At 42.7% G+C, this 18,737-nt stretch overlaps 1 protein-coding gene across 7 annotated transcripts in view; it reads left to right on the top strand.

The window, feature by feature from the left end:
* The window catches only part of OSBPL10 (oxysterol binding protein like 10), a 325,500-nt gene that overhangs the window by 29,500 nt on the left and 277,263 nt on the right, over nt 1–18,737 (top strand). Inside the window, exons 1-2 of one of the 7 annotated variants that reach the window (XM_031662895.1) lie at nt 16,284–16,930; nt 18,485–18,598. The exons of 5 other annotated variants lie outside the window; for them this stretch is intronic. The gene's annotated coding sequence lies outside the window, so the exon portion shown is untranslated. Of the gene's footprint in view, nt 1–16,283; nt 16,931–18,484; nt 18,599–18,737 lie in introns of those variants that run through there. One more of the 7 variants, XM_031662896.1, reaches the window with a different exon arrangement.

The following is an 18,737-nucleotide window of genomic DNA, read 5'->3' as shown; positions in this document are numbered from 1 at the left end:
TAATTTTGTAATTGTATATAATCATAGAACAAATAAATGATCCAAATAGCTTTTTTTCTTATATTTGAAAAATATAATATTTGGTTTATATTAAAGAATATATGCAATCATATATGTATATATTTTTATATTGCATATATTTCATATTTCTTATATAGAACATAAGAAAATGAACAGGCGTGAGCTCACCATTCAGTCTAGGAAGGATAATGTAACCACTAGTAGCTCATCTGCCCAAGTATTCTTCTTCAACTCAATCTTTTCCTCCCCTCTTTTAGGTAGCCACTAACTCTTGAGTTTCAAGTTCATCATTCCTTTGCCTTTGTATAATAATATAAAGTATTTCTATAATAGATATTTTACATAAATAATGTGTATTTTCTCTCTGTATTATTTAGTTTTGTTTCTCAGTTATATATATATTTTTAAAAGCATGTTATATATAGTTTTCTGCAACAATTTTTTTCCCATTGTGTTTCCAAACTTGATTCCCGTTATTGTGTCTAACTTCAGTGCCTTTCTTTTCAATGCTGTATAACATTCTGTGTGACTGTGTCACAAATTTTTTATCCTGGTGATGGGTATTTAGGTTGTTCACCATTTCTTCCTCTGTGAACAGTGTTACTGCTGTGTCTAAGTTTGTATGTATCTCCCAGTACACACACGCAAGAATTTCCTTGTGATGTTGATGTAGAAGTTGAATTGTTGGTATGTTAGTCCATTTTGCATTGCTATAAAGAAATATCTGAGGCTGGGTAATTTATAAAGAAAAGAGGTTTATTTGGCTCACGGTTCTGAAGACTGTACAGGCATGGCACCAACATCTTGGCTTCTGGTGAGGCTTCAGGGAACTTTTACTCAAGATGGAAGGCAGAGGGAGCAGGCATGTCACATGGTGAGAGAGAGCAAGAAAGAGAGGAGGAGATGCTAGGCTCCTTTAAACAACCAACTGTAACAGAGCTAACTGGTAAACTAACAGAACCAACAGAGTGAGAACTCACTTATTACCATAGGGAGGGCTCCAAGCCATTTGTGAGGGATCTACCCCCATGACCCAAGTGCCTCCCCTTAGGCTCCACCTCCAACATCAGGGATAACATTTCAACATGAGATTTGGAGAAGTCAGACGTCCAAACTATATATATCAGCTGGGCTTCAGGGTATTTGGATGTTCCATTTTATAAGATGATGTTAAATTGTTTTCTAAAGTGGATGTGCCTGTTTAATGCCATCCAGTAGGGTATAAGCATTTGCATTGTTCTGCATCTTTCCCAGTTTTTGATATAGTAAGGATTCTTAATTTTGCCAAGCCAGTGGGTATACATGATATCTCATTGGTATCTTAATTTGTGTATGTATCTCTGATTATCAGAAAGACAGCAGCTCTTCATGTGCTTAAGGGTCACTCTTTCTTCCTCTCTCATGAAATTCCAGCTTGGGTCTTTTGCTCAGTTATCTATTAGGTTGTCTTTTCTGCATTGGTTTATAGGAGTTCTTTATATATTCTGCATACTTATCCTTTGTCGGATCTATGTTGCAAAGATCTTCTTTTAGTTCATAGCTTGGCTTTTTACTTTATTTTTGATGCTTGTGAAAAACAAGTTCTTACTTTTCCATATTCTCTTAATTATGCTGCCCACTGCTCTGTTTACTGGCAGAAACAGTCATCCCTCCTGACAGGCCCTTTTCAGATACCCTGGAAGCTAATACAAGCATAGTATTATGTAGTATACAAGCAGGATTTCCACAGAGACCTACTTTAAAAAATTTTTGCCAACTCTCAGATTGCTACTTCAACCCACTGCAGAACTGACAACTCAAATTTTTCATTGAGAGCAGCTTCTAGCTCTGATCCAAAGCAAGTCAGTCCACAGATAGGATCTCAGGTCAGGAAGTTCTTAATGTGGTAGAATATGAGTATTTTCTTTTATAGTTAACTAAAAAGATATTCTCTTGTATTTTCTGCTGAAAGTTTCAGAAGTTTACCTTTCTCAATTAAGCCTTTAATCTGTCTGGACTTGTGTCTGTGATGTGAGGTAGGAACCCAGTATCCTTCTATATTTCTTGTACTGCACAATGGCTCCATGAGAATGGAGAAGGATGTATGCATCCAACTCCTTGCACAGTTCTAGGCACGTGGAAGGTACTCTGAAAAGGTTAGCTGTTGCTATTTTAACTTATTGTCTCCTGTTTTTTCAGTGGATTGGTGCAATCCTTCCTGAAATAATATGTGTGTGCATTTTAGGAATGACGATTAAGGCAGATTTGCATTGGGCTAAGAAACCAACCTGGAACTCTTCTTTCCCCAACTTCCCCTTAGTATTGTTAGAAGCTTTATCTGTAAGTGTAATCACAGAGTAAATAATAAATAATGAGTTAATTGATTTGATCATTTATTTCCTTTTGGACTTGGCTGGTAATTAAGGAATTTCTCTGGCATCTTACCAAACACCTGCTCCCTTTTCTCTGAATAATCAAATAGTCTTTTATTACAAAGTTAATTTTGTTACTCTGGAATTTACTTATTTGGCCCTGTATTACCATAGACATACTCTCTAACTCCATCATGGATGGTGGGGGCTCCAGCCATGATTCGGAAGTTCTCCTTAAGTCAATTCCTTCTTGAATGTCTTGGTCCAGATTGTACACACTGTACAGAAAACTTGCTTTGGGGGCCTTTTCCAATTTCTTAGCTATGCTTTAGTGGAAAGGAAAGGCAGAGAAATACTTCTTGGAAAATTAAAACTGCTTAGCAACACTCCTGGGGCGCATTGAGTGCACACGATGAAATCTGGAAAGTAAAACATGAAACTTTATAAAGTCAGCATAAAAATCACCATAAAAATTGGAGGAAAGTTGTTAGTTATATGGCTGAGGATGACTGCCCGTTTATTGCTCGAGTGTGGTCGTGGAGATTCACTCTGAGGCCAAAGTGCTCTTAGGCAGAAGGTAGGTGGAAATGCAGGCTGCTGCTTGCAATAGGGAACAATAAACCCAGTTACTTGGGGAGGTAAGCCTTCAGTCTGGGTTGTAAAATTATACTCCATGCTCAAGGCTTTTCAGAGGTGCTCAACCACCTTGTACAGATGAGTTTGTTAACTTCCTGGATGGTTTCCAGAGAGGTGGAAAGATGAAAAGACTCATAATGATGAACGGCCCTTCCCTCTTTCCCTGCATGTATATTGTTCTGCTGGATTTCTAGAATGGACTCTGTACATTGTGGATGTTGTTGGTGCCCTGCACAGATCCCCTTTACTGGGTCAGGACACCCAGTCCTTGACTAATTGAGGGAGTTAGCTGCTAATACCTCATGCCTTTACCTTTCACTGGAAGATTCTGCTCTGCCAGGGTAGGAACCCTCTAGCCTGGAGATGACTGGGAGGTAACCTGCATCCTCCACTCTGGAGTGACCTGGTACCCAGTAACTGACATCTCTGAGTGAAGTCAATGATTGGGAGTATCAAACCCAACCCCCTGCTTCCTGGCAGCACAAACTTTGTACAGTTTACTTCAGAGCTTTTTGTGGGATCAGACGGAGGCTGGGCTTATCTCAACTCCTGTGCAGCTTCCCTCACCTTCTTCCAGTTTCTCCTGATCCTGAGAGCACTTCCTCAAGCACTCATTTGCATGCGAATCCCCACATCAGGCTCTGCCTCCAGGGAACATGATCTAATACAGATTCTTTCTCTATTTTTCTCCCCCAGCCTGTCGTCATACTTTGCTCAGGGTGTGGAGTGTTTCCACATGAGTCTTTCCTGATCTGTTAGGTTCTTTTGAGGTCTGGTTTCATGTGTTGGTCATCTTTAGACGTTCACCAAACCTCCCAGCCCCCATGCCCTGCCTGAGTACCTTCTCAATGCTGTCGCAGGGATCATGGAGTAGGGGAAGGTGGCATATGCAGAGGCCAAGAGGAGCTGAGAGGGGACTTCTGATGTTGGTGTAAGATCTGCCATTGGTAATTTGGACACTCTCTGCAGGCAGGCAGAGGACAAAGCATGCTTCCGCCTTTGTGAGGAAGATAGCATTCTGATTTTTCAGCCTTAGTGATGCTGTGGGAACTGCTGTTCAGCTGAGTTGGGTGGAGAAATTGGCACCTCCAACTTTGGTGCTGTGCTGTGTGCTCAGGGACAGCCTGGGCCGAGGGCTGACCTTGGTTGTGCCTAGATCCAGAGCTGCCACACTTCTGCAGATGGGATCCTGGTCTCTACGTCTCCCCGACTCACCCTCACCTTCCAGTTACTGCTCCCCCTCCTTTATTTTTTGTGTTGGTCTGCGTGTTTCTGATGTCCACTGAGTTGTCAGAGCCAGAAATTTTGTGAATCATCCTGATTACTGCTGTGTGTCATTCTCCAATATCTAACCAGCCACTGAGCCATAGCTGCCTTTGTGATCTGCTCCTCCTACCCTTGTCTTTGTTTTGGTGCTCCTTGCTTCTGGTCTGGACACCCACTATCATCATCTTAAGGCCTCCCTGAGCCCAAGCTCCTCTTCTTCTAGGCAAGTGAACACCATCTCCATGGTAACCTTTCTAAAGCATGCAGCACTAAAAACTCTTGGGTGACTTCCTGTGACCTCCAAAGGAAGTCCCAGCTCTGCTAGAATGGGACCAAAGCCCAGCTCCACCTTGACCTTGTGTCATAGTCTTGCTTCTTGTTCCCTCTCCTTAGCCAGGCAGATGCCTCGTCCTTTGATAAAGGCTTCCTGTCACCTCCTGAGGGCTCTTGTGCTTCTCGCAGGCAGGTGCCATGACCTTTACCGCTGTGCCTCCTGCCATTGCTCCTCTCACATGCTGTCCACCATCTGCCTGCAAGCGCCCAGGCAGGGTCTTACTCATCATTACGTCATTGCCTCAATAGAAGCCTTATATTTTGTACACAGTACTCAAGAAGGAAATGACTTTAAAAATTCTTAATTTTTCTTAATACAAGGGTTTTTGTATTTGATTAAAAGTAACAAAATTCTTAATTTTTCTTAAATAAATTCTTAATTGACTTCTAATCTTTTTTGTTATTATTGAAAAAGTAAAAAACTTGAGTTCCCTTTTTTCATTAAAAAACTTAGTAGTGGCTGGGCACGGTGGCTCACGCCTGTAATCTCAGTACTTTGGGAGGCTGAGTGGGGTGGATCACCTGCGGTCAGGAGTTCGAGACCAGCCTGGCCAACATGGTGAAACCCTGTCCCTACTAAAAATACAAAAATTAGCCAGGCGTGGTGGCATGCACCTGTAATCCCAGCTACTCGGGAGGCTGAGGCAGGAGAATCATTTGAACCTGGGAGGTGGAAGTTGCAGTGGGCCGAGATCATGCCATTGCACTCCAGCCTGGGCAACAAGAGTGAAACCCCATATCAGAAAAAAGCAAAACAAAACAAAACTTAGTAGTGTCTGTTGTTTCAGGCAATCCCTAATGGCAAGAAGTTCTCTGAATTGAGTAGTGCCTTAAGTAGTTTGGATTTTATTAGTCAGAATAGGATCTGCAGATGTTTGGCCAGTAACCCTATTTGTGTGCATGATACATTATTTGTATCAGACCAGGGGTCACAAGCTCAAATGTTCTCCAGGGCTCAGGCTGTGTCACAGAAACAAGGGTGTCAGAAAAGCAGTAAAAGCCCCTCTGGTCAAGGGCTGCTGACCTCTGCCTTGGCATCCTGAGCGTCTGGAGAAGGTGGGAGCGTGGAAACCTGAGAGTACATAACATCTGATAGGGCGGCTGCTTCTCAGCTCTGGCCTGCGGTTGCTGTGTAGTGAATGGACCCCATGTTGAGATCCTTGGATATTGCAAGAGAAACCAGAGATATAGATTTGTATGAGAAGCTGTCTTAATTTTTAAAGATTGTCAACTGATTCAAAACAACTTTTAAAGCCAAAAATAAAAACAATGAACAAACCAAAGCCTGATGCTGGTCAAAGTACATTTGGACTTGAGGGCTGAATTGTATGTCACTGACTGACTTTTGTTTCGAGGCTTCCGGTCCAGACAGTGTCCCTAGGGCATATTTGTGGTGACTTTGGGAGCCCCATGTCACTGGTGTTGACTTTGGGGACTATAATTTTGAATCAGAGTCCTAGTGGCAGGAATTTGACACCTCGTTTGCTGATGAAGGAGGGAATTTTAGGTAATTTTCTCCTCCCAAAATGACCCTGGCACCCCTTTTGTTAGTGTGGCTTGTTCCTTATTCTTTATTTATTTTTTGAGATGGAGCCTTGCTGTGTTGCCAGGCTTGAGTGCAGTGGCGCGATCTTGTCTCACTGCAACCTCTGCCTCCCAGGTTCAAGCAATTCTCCTGCTTTGGCGTCCCAAGTAGCTAGGACTACAGGCGTGTGCCACCACGCCCAGCTAGTTTTTGTATTTTTAGTAGAGATGGGGTTTCACTATGTTGGCCAGGATGGTCTTGATCTCTTGACCTCATGATTCACCCGCCTCAGCCTCCCAAAGTGCTGGGATTACAGGGGCGAGCCACCACACCTGGCCTTTTTTTTTTTTAGAGAAAGGATCTTGCTCTGTTGCCCAGTTTGGAGTGTAGTGGTGCAATCATAGCTCACTGCAACCTTGAACTCCTGTACCCACTCTTTTCATGTGAAGCAACCAAATTGGCTGATTGATGTGCTGGGATGAAGGTGTCTCCAAGGAGATGAGTCCGTGCCACAGGCAGGATTTCTTTTTTTTAATCATCATTTGGTTTTTTTAAAAAATGTGTTTGTTGGTAAAGTTACAGAGAGTAGAACTGCCCATCTGCTGAAACCTAAGTACTGGATGCTTCCTAAGTAAATGTGTTTTAGGCATTAGAATTGTCCTTAGTCTATTCAGGCATGTATAAAAAGGACAAGGGGAAAATTTAGGGATGGGTACAGCTATCAGGAAGGTGGTGGTTTGACATAAATTTTTCTCTCCACTTGTCCATATGTAAATATATCAGTGCTTTAGCAGGCCTGTTAGTTTAACATATGGATTGCCATTTGAAAACTTGACATTTTCCTGGATGTCTAAAACCTTAGTTCATCTAGCCTGCTCACATCATTTAATAGAAAAGATCATTGCTACAGCATGGTTTACCAGTTTGGCAGCTGTTCTTTTATATTACATTATTTGATGATTATATCATTAATTTGTTTTTACATTTAAAAAAGCTGCTTGTTTTTGCTGGTAGAAATATAGATTGGTATGGGTTTTATGGAAGACAAGTAGGTAGTCTTTATCCACAGCCTTAACAATGGTTTATATTGTTTGACCTGGTGATTCTACTTGTAGTAAGATATGCTAAAACAGTAATCAAAGAAGTGCAGAAGAAATAATTCATGAAGATGTTCATTGCTGTGTAATTTATGACCATGGAAAATATGCAACAGCCTAAATTGGGGAATAGTTAATAAAGTTATGCTTTATCTATCTGTTGAAATATCATTCATACATTAAGTGTTGTTTCTGAAGAACTTTTTTTTGATTGTTTTTTGTTTTTTGAGATGGAGTCTTTCTCTGTTACCTAGGATGGAGTGCAGTGGTACAATCTCGGCTCACTGCAACCTCTGCCTCCTGGGTTCAAGTGATTCTCCTGCTTCAACCTCCTGAGTAGCTGGGACTACAGGTGTGTGCCACCACACATGGCTAGTTTTTTTTTTTCTTTTTTTTAGTAGAGACGGGGTTTCACCCTATTGGCCAGGCTGGTCTTGAACTCCTGATCTCGTGATCCACCTGTCTTGGATTACAAGCGTGAGCCACTGTTTCTGGCCTCTGAAGAACAATTAATGACAGTGGAGTTAATGCTCTTGATATAATGATAAGTGGAAATAACCCAGTTTTAGTTAAAATATACATGTGTGTGTGTCTCTGTATGTGTATAACTAGACAGTAAGATTTAAGGGAATATTCTTACTGTCTAGTCTATTAACAGTGATTTTCTCTGGGTGGTTTAATTATTTTCCAGATTTCCTACAATGAACATGTATTGCTTTTTAATCAGGAAAAAATCCAGGTTTTTTTTTTTTTAACTATTGAATGTACTTGATTAAAAAAAAATGCTGTGTGTTATATGACCTAGCAATTCCACTCCTAGGTGTATACCCAAAATAATTGAAAGCAGTGACTCAAACAGATACTTGTGTGGCAAGGTTCATTGTAGCATTATTCACAAGATTCAAAAAATGGACACAACCCAGGTGTGCATCAGCAGATGAATGGATAAGCAAAATGTGGTTTATATGCACAATGGAATATTATTTAGTCATGAAAAGGAATGTAGTTCTGATACATGTGCCAACATGGAGGAACCTTGAAAACATTATGCTAATAAGTCAAATAAGCCAGTTACAAAAGGACAAATATTGTATGCTTCCTATTGTATGAAACATCAAGACTAGGCAGATTCATAGAGAAAAAAAGTAGACTAGAAGATACCAAGGAGTGAGGAAAGATTGGAATGGGGAGTTATTGATTGATAGTTACAGAATTTCTCTCTGGGGTGATGAAAAAGATTTGGAAATAGTAGTGATGGTTGTATAACAATTGTGAATACAACTAATGTCACTGAATTGTACACCTAAAAATGACTAAATGGCAAATTTTGTTGTGTATGTTATGATGATTTTAAAAAATTGACAAAAAGTTTTTTGTCAAAACTGTTAGTCAATTGTGTTTGCTATTTTACCTATGGTGTTTGCTTTTAATGACAGTGGCTATCACTTTTTAGTTCATTTATCTCAATTTTTGCTTTTCACTTTTACCCCGACAGACATGCCTGTTCTTTAAATGGGTTTGTTGTTTTGAAGGTTTCAGATGCCAGGCTCAGATGCTGACAATAGAGCCAGGAGGGTAATGAGGCATCTAGAAGGATTTAAAAAAATATGTAAGAAGAAATGTGTCACTTTTTTTTTTTTTTTTTTTTGAGACAGAGTCTCACTCTGTGGCCCAGGCTGGAGTGCAGTGGCGCGATCTCGGTTTACTACAAGCTCGGTTCACTGCAAGCTCCGCTTCCTGGGTTCACGCCATTCTCCTGCCACAGCCTCCCGAGTAGCTGGGACTACAGGCGCCTGCCATCACACCCAGCTAATTTTTTGTATTTTTAGTAGAGACGGGTTTCACCATGTTAGTCAGGATGGTCTCGATCTCCTGACCTCATGATCCACCTGCCTCGGCCTCCAAAAGTGCTGGTTTTACAGGCATGAGCCACCGCACCTGGCCATACATTCCATTCTTGACTGAGAGGAGAAGGAAGAAAGAGAAGCCCTGGTGGTAACCAGCAGCCCGCCGGTAATAGTTCTGGAATGTTGAAAAGTATTCTGGCAAATCAGACAGCACTTGAAGAAATACGGCCAGCACTTTTTTGCTTTGAAGATTCTTTTGGCAGCTAGAAGTGCTAGAGGAAGATCTTTACTTATTTTCTCTGCCTCCTGATATTTAAGGAATTTATTTCACTTGCAGTTTAACACTAGTCCATTTTCTTTCCCTTTCAAAGGAAAGACGAGCCCCATCTGAGATGTGAAAGATGGCAGGTGGCTGAGGCTGCTTCTCTTAAAGTTACCTCTTAGCAATCCATCTAAAAATGATTATGGAATACAAGAAATTGGGGTCAGCAGGGATCTTGGCAGTAGGCAGGCAGCCAGATCCCTCTCAGGGGAGTTTGAGGTGTCTAGACTTGATGCTTTTGAGCTCTTGGTACGTTTCCAAATCATTGTTTGGCTCCTAGCTGCTTCTGTTGGAATTTACACAGCTCGGAGAGGTTTGTTGGGCTAACTCTCGGTTCTGCTTAAATCAACTGAAAAAGCGACCACTTTTGTATCCATCAAAGAGTCTTCCTTTTGCTCAGGATGCCCTTCCTGAGATTCATTTATTTACCCAAGAAGACTTTCATTTTCCTTTTATCTCGGCTTTTAGAGTAAGAGTTAGCAGAGTCTGTTTGTCTTGCTTTTCTTTTTTGTTTGCACCAGATCTTGATATAATACAGTCTCCTGTGTATATATGGTTACTGAAGTATTAAATATAAAATATTGACCTTTTATGCTTTCAAGTTATTTCCTTAAATATTGATATTGCAACTGTTCATCCTTCTGTGTTTAGCTTGAGGAGAAAGCAATTTTTGAATGTTTCATTCACCCATCGGACAAACGTTAATTGAGTACATTTACCATTCTCAACACCTGGCACACCCTCAGCAAATAACTTGGAGACCCTGCGCTCAGGAAATTCACATTCTGGGGAGGCAAATGGTGAAGCACATTTCAGAGTTAGGGCTTGTGATATCAGTAAGTACAGGGAGCTGTTGGAGCCCAAGGTGGATACCTAATCTAGTTTGGGGACTGGGAAGACTTCCTGGCGGTGGTGACATCTACGCTGAGTCTCAAAAGACAGTAGGAGTTGGCCATGCCAAGGGCTGTGGGATTGTTCAAGCAGAGAGGCCAGGGGTGAAGGAGAACATCATCTATTTGGGAAAAGAGAAGAACTTCAGCATGCTAGCAGTGTAGCCTGTGACGGAAGGTGAGGAAGGGACAGGGAAGTAGATAGGAAATTCCAAAGGCCTTTTGCTGTGAGATTGTGGCACTCTCAGAAAATACTTTAAAAAGGGAAATAAGTTTGCAATTTCATACATTCATATTATCAACACGGTAAACCAGATATAGGACATCTCCATCAGCCCAGAAAGTTCCCAGTCCCCATTTCCAGTCAGTCATCACCCCACCTCTCTACAGCCGCTTTCTGACTTTTATCACCAGTTGTACCTTTCTCAGATTTCATGAAAATGATGTTACGTAGTAGGTGTTCTGCTGTGTGTGTCTCTCTTCAGTCAACATAATACTTTGGAGCTCAGCCACATTGTTGCCTATATCAGTCGTAGCTCCTTTTCATTGCTGAGTAGTGTTCCATTGTATGGGTTCACCCAGTTTGCCTATATATTCTGTTTTTTTTTTTTTTTTTTTTTTTTGAGATGGAGTTTTGCTCTTGTTGCCCAGGCTGGAGTGCAATGGCGCGATCTCGACTCACAGCAACCTCCGCCTCCTGGGTTCAAGCCATTCTCCTGCCTCAGCCTCCGGAGCAGATGAGATTACAGGCATGCACCGCCACACCCAGCTAATTTTGTATTTTAAGTAGAGACATGGTTTCTCCATGTTGGTCAGGCTGGTCTCAAACTCTGGACCTCAGGTGATCCACCTGCCTCGGCCTCCCAGAGTGTTGGCATTACAGGCGTGAGCCACCGCGCCCGGCTTGCTTATATGTTCTGTTGATGGACATTTGGGTTGTTTCTAGCTTTTGGCTTTGATGAATGAAGTTGTTGTGAACATTTCTTGTGTAAGTCTTTTTTGCGGACATATATTTCTATTTCTCTTGGTTAAATACTTAATCATGGGATTGCTAGGTCTGGCTGTCTATTAAAGAATATATGGAGTGGGCCAGGTATGGTGGCTTATGCCTGTTGTCCCAGTGCTTTGGGAGGCCGAGATAGGAGGATTGCTTGAGGCCAGGAGTTTGATACCAGCCTGAACAACATAGTGAGACCTCGTCCCTCTAATTAGCCAGGTGTGGTGGCATGTACCTGTAGTCCCAGCTACAGGAGGCTGAGGCAGGAGGATCACTTGAGCCCAGGATTTTGAGACTTAGGTTCAAGACTGGCAGTTTGAAAAACAGTGATGTAAAAGGCAGACAGAGGGAAAAGACTGGCTAGCGAGAGAGAAGGAAACCCAGGAGTGTGTGCATTAATTGAGGGCTCAGGCAAGATGCTCCAGAGAAGCCAGCTCAAGTGTGGTCTGAATGTGTTTGTGCAGTTTGGCCACTATGGCTGTGCTGGTGTGCTGCTACTGTAGCTGGGGGAGTTTCACTGGAGGGGTGGGGAAGGAAGCCAGATTCACTGGGAGAGAAGTTGGGAGAGATATATCAAGAAGCTTGACTGGGAAGAAGAGGTCATAGTTGGATCAGCTGTTAGGTCTGAGGGGATTTTTATTTATTTTTTTTAAGATGAGAGAGTTGGCTAGATGTGGTGGCTCATGCCTGTAATCCCAGCACTTTGGGAGGCTAAGGCAGGTGGATCACGAGGTCAGGAGTTTGAGACCAAGCTGGCCGATATGGTGAAACCTCGTCTGTACTAAAAATACAAAAATTAGCTGGGTGTGGTGGCAGGCGCCTGTAGTCCCAGCTACTCTGGAGGCTGAGGCAGGAGAATTGTTTGAACCTGGGAGGCGGAGGTTGCAGTGAGCCAAGATTGTACCTCTGCACTCCAGCCTGGGTGACAGTGTGAGAAAAAAAAAAAAAAAAAAAAAAGGGTGAGAGAGTCTTGGCACATTAAACTGACAGAGAGGGAAGTGTGAGAGCATGAGAGAGCATTAATGTAGTAGAGCGAATGCCTGGGAAGTCTAGTGTGGATAGAGTTCTGAGCTGGGATACATGTTGACCTGAAGCAGGAGGAAGGACATTTATCCACTGAATGGGAAGGAAGACATTGATGGATACAGATGAAGGTGAGTTTGAGGGCAGGAAGTTGAAGGTGTTCTTGGTTTACTCTCTGTAAAGTAGGAGGTGAGGTTATCTTCTGAGAGTGGAGTGGGAGGAAGGGGTGATGGTGGGCCCTGAGGCTGGGGCAAAGTGGGGGAGGTTTGAAAAAACCTCTGGCCAGGTGTGGTGGCTCACACCTGTAGTCTCAGCACTTTGGGAGGCTGAGACGGGAGGATCCCTTGAGCCTAGGAGTTCGAGACCAGCCTGGGCAGAATGGTGAAACCCCATCTCTACTTACCTGGGCGAGTTGGCGTGTGCCTGTAGTCCCAGCTACTTGGTAGGCTGAGGTGGGAGGATCACTTGAGTCCAGGAGGTCAAGGCTGCAGTGGGCCATGATCACACCGCTGCACTCCAGCTTGGGCGACAGAGCGGGCTCTGTCTAAACAAACAAACAAACAGACAAACAAAAAACTCCACAAAAACCTCCCAAGGGGAATGAAAAGAGAGCTCAACAGGTTTGCTGGGCAGCTCTGAGGATCTCCAGAATGGAGCCCCTGAATCTGTTATGCCATCTGCTGTAATGGTTGTGTGGTTTTCTCCTTGGTGTTGAGTGTCCTGAGGAGAGAAACAGAGAAGGTGATAGGTAGAAGGATCTGGGGTTGGGATTTGGTTGAGTGAGTATTTAAGAGAGTGTGAGGGAGTTGAGATCATTGGTTAGTGGGCAGTTGATGTCGGATGGAGGAGAAAGGAGATGTAGACAGAAGCGGCCTGTCAGAGAAGAAGAAAATAGAGGTGCTAGCAAATTGGAGCATCAGAGGAGATGGAAGAGTTGGTGTGGTGGGAGAGGTGGCATGAGACATCTCAGGGAAGGAGTTCGTAGGGACAAAAGGAAATGCGGTGAGATGTTTGCAGGTACTGTCAGAGTTGGAGCCATTCTGAGTAGTGATAGGAAAGCCACACTAGGTCTTTGGGAGGAAGACAGTAACACCAAGAAGGAGGTAACAGAATGAGGTCAAGGAGCTAATTGGGCAGTGTGCTTGGTGGATTCTAAGGTCATTTGGAATGACTGCTGGACTTGGCAACTCAGGGAGGACTGAACTAGGGGAAAAGGTCTTCAGTGAATGAGACAGAATGATTGAGAGACATGGAGGTAAATTTTACCCAAGAGTGGAGGAGTCTTATATTGGAAGCAACTTTGGGCAATGAGGAGAAGCTACAGTGTGCTTCCATCAAGAGTTCCAGGTTTCAACCAAGATAAGAAGAGAGGTTGGGGCAAAGGGTGGTCCCAAGAGGTTCAGTAGAAAGGTGTAGGAGGGTGGGGATCCCAGGGAAGTTTTGGACTGTGGGTGTGACATTGTGGGAAAGGGTCGGAGGTGGGGGGCAGGAAGGAGCTTGAACTTTGAACAGGACTGAAAGGCATGATGGGGGAGAGTGGCTGTATGGTTGCTCCCCTGCTGGCTAGGAGGAGCCAGTCTTCTCTTTGGAAGCAATTTGAGAAGTGTTCTGCTAGACCTAAATTGATGCTGTCCAAATTTCTGCTTGGGGCAAGTTGGCTATGCCTTCTCGGATGAGTAATTTCAGCCCCTAAAGAGTATAGCAAATCCATATAACCAAGAGTTGGCAAGAAAAGGCTCTTTATGGCATTTGAGTGTTTCGTGTTCCTCTAACTTTGTTGTTGTTGTTTTTTTTTTTTTTGAGACTGAGTCTCTCTTGCCCAGGCTGGAGTGCAGTGGCGCAATCTTGGATCACTGCAACCTCTGCCTCCCAGGTTCAAGTGATTCTTCCGCCTCAGCCTCCTGAGTAGCTGGGACTACAGGCACATGCCACCATGCCCAGCTAATGTTTGTACCTTTTAGCAGAGACAGGGTTTCACCATGTTGGCCAGGATGGTCTTGATCTCTTGATCTCATGATCTATCCGCCTCGGCCTCCCAAAGTTTTGGGATTACAGGCGTGAGCCACCGTGCCCGGCCATTCCTGTGACTTTCCAGATGCCTGTTTACTGGAAGAATGAATCATTTCAACTGCTGCTTTTTTTCCCCTGGTGTCTAGAAAGCAGAAAGATAAGAAGACTCCTTAGGGTTTCAGTTCCATTCAGTGCCTTGGTTACGCGGTGTGATAAGTCACGTCTGGTTCTTGAAAGCCAGCAGTGAATAGGCCTTTTCCAGTGTAGAGCGTGGAATTCCTTTGGGGAATTTAAACACATTTTTCTTTAATGGCTGAAATGAAGTGTTGCTTTTTTCATGAAAGTTTTATGTATTTGACCTACTTAATTCTTTTTTCTTCAGCAAACATAAAGTGGCACTTTTTTTTTTATAAATTTATTATTATTATACTTTAAGTTCTAGGGTACATGTGCATAACGTGCAGGTTTGTTACATATGTATACTTGTGCCATGTTGGTGTGCTGCACCCATCAACTCGTCAGCACCCATCAACTCGTCATTTACATCAGGTATAACTCCCAATGCAATCCCTCTCCCCTCCCCCCTCCCCATGATAGGCCCCGGTGTGTGATGTTCCCCACCCTGTGTCCAAGTGTTCTCATTGTTCAGTTCCCACCTATGAGTGAGAACATGCGGTGTTTGGTTTTCTGTTCTTGTGATAGTTTGCTAAGAATGATGGTTTCCAGCTGCATCCATGTCCCTACAAAGGACACAAACTCATCCTTTTTTATGGCTGCATAGTATTCCATGGTGTATATGAAACGTGGCACTTTCTTACTTCCCTTCCAAAACAGACAACCACTGGCTTTTCCTGGCAAGGAGATACCTATGTGTGTCATGGAAATGGATGGTGTTTGGAAATGTGAAAAATGTAATTTACTTTTTCTTTTCACTATTGAAGTGGATTAAAAGAAGTGAATATCTTAATGGAACTGGGTATGATGAATGTCTTTCTTGTGAAAGCTTTAGAATCAGAATGAAAAATTATGTTTTGATTTTTCCCTGTAAATATGCACATTTATTCTTGGAAGTAATACTAGAGTCTGTTTGTTACAGCATTTAGCTAACAGCAGCCTACATGAGGTTTCAAAGGACAGTCATTTTGTACAGATTGAATACAAAATGTGCAGAAGGGACTGCCTCAGTAAATAAATGCTAAGCCCTAGGTTGTTTTGGTAGTATTTTAAGAAAATAAGAGATGCTGGTGTACCTTAATGTAAGGGAGACTAAAAAGAAAACAAAAAAGAAAAGAGGAGAAAGAAAAATTATGAAAGCATGAGAGGCTGAAGCAAAGAATGAGTGAAACCTTGGAGAAGCTCAGGAATGGACATTTAGAGACCAGCGGGGAATGCTAGAACAGAGGGGAGTTACGTAAGGAAGTGACAGTTCAGGAGTTGAGAAGGGATGGTGAAGAGCAGAGGGAGTGTGGCCCAACCTATAAAAGCATAAAGCGGAAAGATAAAAGATTTTTCTCACTAGAGTGGTGACTTCACATAAAAAAGTAATCAGATCCTGCTTGTAGAATTTCGTTATCACTTCAGCAATTTTATTTCCAGAACCCCTTGCTTAAACGCAACCTATTTCCTTTCCTTTTCTACATATGCAAACCAATTATTTCGGCTGGGTGCGGTGGCTCACGCCTGTAATCCCAGGACTTTGGGAGGCCGAGGTGGGTGGATCACAAGGTCAGGAGTTCCAGACCAGCCTGACCAACATGGTGAAACCCCATCTCTACTAAAAATACAAAAATTAGCCAGGCGTGGTGGGGGTCACCTGTAGTCCCAGCTACTTGGGAGGCTGAGGCAGGAGAATCACTTGAACCCAGGAGGCAGAGGTTGTAGTAAGCCCAGATCACACCATTGCATTCTAGCCCGGGCGAAAAGAGTGAGACTCTTGTCTCAGGGGAGGAAAAAAAAAAAAAAAAAGAAAACAATCTATTTCATAAGAGTAGATTTTTTTTCTTCCTTTAGTTCCTAAAGCAGCATATCCCAGGATGAATTGCACCAAATACTGTTTCAACAGGCTGTTCAAAGGAAATAAAGAATTTTATGTTCAAATAACTTTGAGAAGTACTGTATTAAAAAAAAAAAGTCAAACATGTTTATTTACTGCACAGTTCTCAGAGCCCTTAACATCAAATATGTATTTTGAATTTCTAAGACAAACGGTCTCTCTTACCTAATGGAATTCTGGTTTTGCTCTGGGTGGCAAAAATTCTAGTTAAAAATTCTCATCTCCCCAGACTCCCCTGTTGCCAAAGGTGACACAGTACCAGCCAATGAAATATAAGCAGAAGTGGTTGCAGGGCAGAGGCTTCCAGGAGAGCTTTGGTTTCTTGATAAACAGGATCTGTGAGGCTGGCACACAACTTTCCCCTTTCCCTTCCCACCTTTCTGTATGAAGGGGGTGTACGTATCTTGCCCCAGGAAGGCCAAGCGCTAAGAGTTGCGTCACAAAGATTGAAGGGGTTCTTGATGGCTTCTTGGAACTACTCTACCAATCTTGGAGTTTCTATCTTGGGACAGGTTGTTCTAGTAGAAAAATAGAGCCCTGATTGTTTAAACCACTATGGGTAAGTTTCTATGACATGCAGCTGAATACAATCGTAACTTATACCAGGGTGATATAGTAAGCAGTAATTGTGCTTATTTTAACCATGGGTACCCATTTTTTTTCCTTTAAACTATTTAGAAGAGTCTTTGGGAAATGCTATCTTTATGAATAGAAATGAATATAATCAGCTTTTTTTTTCTATAAAAACGAATTTTCTCTTGGGAGGCTGAGGGGGGTGGATTACCTGAGGTCAGGAGTTTGAGACCAGCCTGGGAAACATGGTGAAACCCCGTCTCTACTGAAATATAAAAAATTAGCCCAGTGTGGTGGCGGGCGCCTGTAATCCCAGCTTCGGGAGGCTGAGGCAGGAGAATCGCTTGAACCTGGGAGGCGGAGGTTGCCGTGAGCCGAGATTGTGCCACTGCACTCCAGCCTGGGCGACAGAGTGAGACTTCATCTTCAAAAAAAAAAAGAATGAATTTTCTGATGGTCTTTGGCTATGAAATTTGGGTTTTAAATTTTGGGCTTTTTCTTTGCCTTTTCCCCACATAGATGAAGTTTTTCCTCCCCTTTTTTTTCGTTTTTTAAATGGGCCAGACTGGTCTTGAATTCCTGGGCTCAAGCCATCCTTCCCTCTCAGCCTCCTGAGTAGCTGTTACCACAGACAGGCATCCCCATGCCTGGCTTCCTTTTTTGTAAAAACAACAGACCAAAAAAACCTTTGTAATCATTTTATGCCTCTTACCAAAGCACTTTATATATGCCAGATTTTTTTTGTTTTGTTTAAACAGAGGTTGTTTTCATCAGCCTACTCATGCCTTCTTTACACAGTACAATTGTTCTGAAAATTTGTAGGGGAATTGACTCAGATGTACATTTATTTTCATCATATTACCAGAGATGTTTCCTTTGAATGATTTTATTCTTAACTTTGGCACTTAACACTTTTTCTGTCTTCTTTCCTCTCAAAATTAATGTTCTATGAACTAATATCTAAGTGGCCTAGAGAATCTCTTAATGTAAAAGCTTGTTGTAAAGTTGGCAATCTTTTGTAATTTGAATATCCCATGATTGCTGTCCGTCAGTGCATTGGATTGTCCTAGGGTTTTCTAATAGTATTTATCAATTAGCGCATAAAAGAATTTTAGAGGCTGGGTGCCCTGGCTGACTCCTGTAGTCCCGGCACTTTGGGAGGCTGAGGTGGGAGGCTTGCTTGAGCTCAGGAGTTCAAGACTAGCCTAGACAACATAGTGAGACCCCGCTGTCTCTGCCAAAAAATGTAAAAACTCAGGGGAGTGTGGTGGTGTGTGCCTGTAGTACCTACTGCTCGGGAGGGTGAGGTGGGAGGATTGTTTGAGCCCAGGAGGTTGAGGCTGCAGTGAGCTACGATAGCAGCACTGCATTCCAGCCTGGGCAACAGCAAGACCCTGTCTCTTAAAAAAAAAAACAAACAGATTTTTTTTTCCCCTCTCAAAGGACTTTTAAAGTATACTTCAAATCTCTAGAATATAAAATCAGAATGTTAAAGTTGAAGTGGCCCTTAGCAAATGAGTCTAACCTCCTCATTCTGCAGCTGAAGGGATTGAGAACTTACTGAAGGCCTCATTACTGAGCCAAAATGGTGGCAGGACTGGTGCTCTATTCATGAGTCTGCTCTCTCTGGTGATGGCCTGACAATAACAGTGTGGTGAGTCATACAACTCATTTCACCGATAGTTTCTTCATATGTAAAACTGGAGTAACTTCTCATTTGCTCAACCCACAGTAAAATCTTTAAACTCTTCTGAGTTGCTTGGAATTGAATCCTTATTCTAGTATACTGTATT

This window comes from Papio anubis, chromosome 2 (assembly GCF_008728515.1).
Source record: "Papio anubis isolate 15944 chromosome 2, Panubis1.0, whole genome shotgun sequence".
NCBI classification, from domain to species: domain Eukaryota; kingdom Metazoa; phylum Chordata; class Mammalia; order Primates; family Cercopithecidae; genus Papio; species Papio anubis.
The sequence above is the reverse complement of the archived record's forward strand: the minus strand, read 5'-3'. Positions and strand labels throughout refer to the sequence as shown.